The 5,470-nt window shown below is 44.8% G+C and overlaps 1 pseudogene across 1 annotated transcript; it reads left to right on the forward strand.

Annotated features, from left to right (window-relative positions):
* Positions 1–965: 965 nt before the first annotated feature.
* Positions 966–2,619, forward strand: LOC102541261 (adenosine deaminase pseudogene; annotated as a pseudogene). Its single transcript, XR_001460278.3, has 2 exons — positions 966–1,014; positions 1,643–2,619. The product of XR_001460278.3 is annotated as an adenosine deaminase pseudogene (transcript).
* Positions 2,620–5,470: the final 2,851 nt, after the last annotated feature.

Genomic DNA, 5,470 nt, shown 5'->3' on the forward strand with positions numbered 1-5,470 from the left:
TGATTCATTGACGTTTGTAGCATTTTATTGTAAGTGTGGTGGAAATGATTATTATCTTTAATGGTTAACTGAGTAATTGATTATTGATAAATGAGTACTCTATTCAAGCCAGGATCCATCTTACATCCCCTGAAAAAGGATGATGTTCCTACTCTTTTAATGACCATTAAGTGGTAAATAAGGAAGTGGAAATGTTTCATAACTTACATATTAAGTATCTTTGGTCATTTAACCGCCTCTACAATGAGAGCAATAAGGCAGCTGGGGGTAGGTAGCCGACTTAAGGAAGGATCAATGACTGTTTTTCAGAGTTTTATTGAAAGTGCATTATAGATTGTCTTGCTTTTAACATTATTACTTCATTGAATAACGATATATGAGTAGGCTATGGGGAAAAATTAGTATACAGCTATGTAAGGCAATCTGTGTGACAGAATGAGAATTACATAGTAAAATGGCCTTCAGAGAAAATTTCAACCTCCCCCCGACTACCACTCTCTCTGTTCAGGGCGAGCAGAGTTGGCCATTGGAAAAACAGCAGAATGGATGGAGTCTGTCTTCGTGTTCCATCTACCTCCTTTTTTGTGCACCCCTGTTTACCGTCTCATGTCCTTTCACAGTTCCCCACCTGAGCCCCGATGTTGCCATTTTATACCCAGACTCACCCCAGCAGACAACTGCCACATGTCACTGAGGCTGACAAGTCACATAAATATCCTCCGTGCTGTGATTTCTTCCACAACCACAATTCTCGCTCACAGCTCCCATGCCTTCTTTGTTCTGATCTCAGTTAAGCCTTAATTTTAAAAGGATGTAATTTAACCCATTTCTACTGCTTCCCATTTAACCTGACTGGTAGAAGCTTCATTTTAATAAAAAATGTATTTAATATATTTCTGATGAGGGGAATTTCAGGTGGTTAAACAAAGTGATATGAAGTTTCATGAGACTATGTATTAGGGCAGATGGAGGGAACACAGGGGGACTATGTGTTGCTGAACGTGGCTATCAAAGGTGCGATTAAATGGAGATCTCAAAGTCCAGCAGACTTGGGTTCAAGTCCTGGCTCACTCCATAATAGCTGGGCCACCTCAAAGCCTCAGATTCATCTATAAAATTGTTTTTACTGTCTCATGAGATCAGAATGAGCATTAGATAAAATAACATGTGTATGTTGCTTAGTACAACCTACAGCAGCTGGGCACACGCGCGCGCACGCACACACACACGCACACACAAATTATCGTTAGCATTTTCACATGGGCAAGTGGATTACCAAAGCCTTCTAAATAAGGACCAGTGTGGACGAGTGATAATCATCCGATTTTTCCCGATAATCCCAAGGAAGCATTGAGTGGGCTAATCAAGAGCTTAGTAAGAAAGGAAAGGCCTGCCTAGAGTTGGAACATCTGAGCATGACTGTTTACAAAACAGCCACCCCTGACTCCAAGTCTAATCTGAAACGTCACTGGAGAACCATGAACTTTTTAGAGGCACTCTCTTTGTTTCAGCCTTGGCCTCCAAACGCAAGGGCATTGGTACTAGCCTGTTAACCTCTCTAGAATAATCTGAGAGTTCATTCAATATCCACATTTATGTGGTGCCACATATTTATGTGAACCAGAGAATGATTCCAGGTAAGTGGTGTACGTGGAGATGCGCTACAGCCCACACCTGCTGGCCAACTCCAAGGTGGAGCCCATCCCCTGGAACCAGGCCGAAGGGGACGTCACCCCGGATGAGGTGGTGGCCCTAGTGGACCAGGGCCTGCAGGAGGGAGAGCAAGACTTCGGGGTGAAGGTGCAGTCCATCCTGTGCTGCATGCGCCACCAGCCCAGCTGGTCCCCCGAGGTGGTGGAGCTGTGTAAGAAGTACCAGCAGCAGACCGTGGTGGCCATCGACCTGGCTGGGGATGAGACCATCCAAGGCAGCAGCCTCTTCCCAGGACATGTGCAGGCCTACGAGGAGGCCGTGAAGAGCGGCGTTCACCGCACGGTCCATGCCGGGGAGGCGGGCTCGGCGGAGGTGGTGAGAGAGGCCGTGGACACGCTCAAGACAGAGAGGCTGGGCCACGGCTACCACACCCTGGAGGACGAGGCCCTTTACAACAGACTGCGGCAGGAAAACATGCACTTCGAGGTCTGCCCCTGGTCCAGCTACCTCACCGGCGCCTGGAAGCCGGGCACGGAGCATGCGGTTGTTCGGTTCAAAAATGACCAGGCGAACTACTCACTCAACACGGACGACCCACTCATCTTCAAGTCTACCCTGGACACAGATTACCAGATGACCAAGCAGGACATGGGCTTCACTGAAGAGGAGTTTAAGAGACTGAACATCAACGCAGCAAAGTCCAGTTTCCTCCCAGAAGATGAGAAGAACGAGCTTCTTGAGCTGCTCTATGAAGCCTATGGGATGACATCTCCGGCCTCGGCAGGGCAGCATGCATGAAGACATGGTGGCCATCTCTCTGAGCCCTCACCCTGTGGATGGATACGTCACTACTCTGGGGTCAAGCGACACGTTCCCCTTTACTCCTTCCAGGGAGACCATGATTTCCAAAATCAGCTACTGATACTCTGAAGCCTGTGTGCCTATTTCTGTACACATGTATACCTCAGCAGGGCCGGGCCCCTCCTCTGATTGTGTGCCCGGGCCTGGATCAGGGCCTGGGTCTGGGATTGGTTGAATCTGAATCTCTCTCCTGTGGTGACTTATGATGAAAATCTGGTGCTCAATAAAGAAGCCAATGGCTGGGGTCGTGCAAAAAAAAAAAAAAAAAGGTAAGTAGGATATTTTCATTTTTCGTGGGTCACGATGATACAATCACCAAAAGACCAGTTTCTCTGAAATACCTCCTCTTAGAGGAGTAGCCATCAGTATTTCTACCTATCACGTCTTTTGATCCTTTAAAAGATCAGCAGTGTTTCCTAACTATTTGCATTAGCCCTAGCATGTAAAAAGTTTACCGCCTCCTGTCCTTTCCTTCCCCTAATCCTAAACACAGCAGCAGTGGCTGGAGCTTTGGTCTTTTCTTCACCCTAAGTCCTTCTCCCTTCAATCACTCCTGAAGCCCCTGGTAAATAATACAATAGTTTGATTGGGGTTGGAAAATATTGATTTAGTACATCTCCTCTAAGACCATTTCTGGAAGAAAAAATGTTTATAATTTAATGTTCCAAATATACCATCTTTTTTCAAAGTGAGAGGAGGCAGAATCTAGCCATAAATTCATTACTTCTAACCCTTGACCCCGAGGCTTCAAGCCATCCATAGATCACACAGCGGAGAGTCAAAGTTCAGAGTCCTTTTAAATCATACATAGCAGTTACTCTTCTAATAGTCTATTGAAAAGAGCCACCAATCTACTTTAAATGAAAGGAAAAGAAGTCCATATTTACCACCGCCTCACTGCCACGCAGTACCTGCACTGAACCAGGAAAAGGCATGGAGAGCGGGCGTGGGAGAAAACGGAAGGAGTGGGAAGATTGGCAGTCGTAGGGAGAGGGAATAAGGGCATCGCATTAGGTGACTGTACAACACTGCACTTCCCCAGGGTGTTCACCCATGGCAGCAGTATTCAAACTGTGTCCTCTGTAGCTCAGGGATTCTGTAGAGGTGCCCAACAAAAGGCCCAAGGAAAGGCTAGACAAGTAGATCTAGGGCATCTCTTACAACTAGAACAGCTTTGCTTTTATTACCTGGCATCCATATATATAACACCATACTAGAAAGAAAAATAAGAGTTCTATTTCTAAAAAAATATTTGAGACTCACTGATACAAGGTTCTGGAGGATTATCTGTTGGCCTCAGTAGCCAGAAATAAGGAGAGAAAAACATATGGGATGGTCTTTCAGACATCTTTAAAATTGCTATACTTTGGTTATCAAACTTGAGATGATAAAAAGTACATAATAGCTAACATATATCAAGTGCTTACCATGTTCCCAGCACTATGCTAAGGGCTTCACGTTGATAAGTATCATAACAACACTAAGAGGCAGGTTACATTATGGTCCTCATTGGGCAAGTAGGAAAACCTAGGCTCAGAGAGGCTAAGCTGTGTCCAGGTTTGTCCAAAAGGACCGAACAGGGTAGGATAACTGTTGAGACAACTTCAAAATCTCAGTGGCTTAACACAGAGGCTTAGGTCGTATTCACATATCAGTTCAGTAAAGATGTCTGGTTGGTGGTCCTCCAGGGCGATTCAGGGACCCAGGCTTCCCTAGAATCTCAGAGGCCGCTGCTAGATTTCTGCATCTGGTCACCAGACAGATAGCAGATTAGAGTATTGCATGGGATGTTTTTTAGGGCCAGACCTAGACGTGGGATGCATAATTCTGCCCACATTCCTTTGGTCAGAACTCATCACAAGGGTGTGTCCAGCTCTAATGGAAGTTGGGAAATGTAGTTTGGCTACATGCCCAGGAGAAAAGGGAAATTTGTTCTTGTCAGTCTCTACCCAATGATAGGGCCAGGATTCAAACTTAGGAGCCTTGAATCTTCCAGGGCCCGCTACAGTATGGAATTAACTTGTCTCCAGTCATAAAACAAGCATCATGAATTATGACCTCTGGCATTATCATTTCAGATTCCGGATAATCCCTAAGAACAGTGCACAGTACATTCATTCATTTATCCATTCAACATTTATTAAACACTAAATACCAGGCAGATATTCATTCATTCATTCATTCAAAATTTACTGAGCACTTACTGTGTGCCAGGGAAAGCTGGGGCAGCAGAAAAAAATAAGAGAGAAACAATCTCTGCCAACATGGAACTTACATCTAAAGGACTTGAACTGTATTGTTCACATAAGGCACTTCACTATTTTCCACCAAATCATGCACCACAGTGTGCTTTAAGCACTTTCAGCCCCTGTTGTCTAGCTTGAATATGTATGGGAATGAAGGAAGACCCACATTTTCTATACGGGGATATATGTGAAAATTCCCTTGAAAGGCAGAGGTCTTACTGTGTTTGTCTCTGTGCTTTGGTGCCTAACACAGTATCTGGCATATGGATAAATGCTGATATCATGGGGAAAAAGCACCAGACTAGGAATCCTGTGACTTAGGTTTTGTTCTTGTTCTGTTGCTCACTTAATGAATAACTTGGGCATCTTTCCTACTGCAAAGTGGAACCCTTTGAATCAAGACAGTTTCCCAGATCCCTTCCATCTCTAAAACATAAGCATAACACTTTGAAGACATCTGGTCTGGTGGAAACTACCTGAACCTGGGGACCAGCAGATGTGGGGTGCTCCAGTTTCATGTGGAAGTCACCCCAAATCTCTGGTCCTCAGTCAATTCACTGGTAAACAAACACTTTTGAGTATTAGAGCATCCTTTCAGATTCTAATACTCTATTAGTATCTCTACTACTAATGTTAGGCACCAAAAGATCAGGTTCCTGCTTCAACTTACTTTCCTACAGCTGAATCCTAAGCAAAGACCCCTAAAGATC

The sequence above is a fragment of the Vicugna pacos genome, chromosome 2 (assembly GCF_048564905.1).
Source record: "Vicugna pacos chromosome 2, VicPac4, whole genome shotgun sequence".
NCBI classification, from domain to species: domain Eukaryota; kingdom Metazoa; phylum Chordata; class Mammalia; order Artiodactyla; family Camelidae; genus Vicugna; species Vicugna pacos.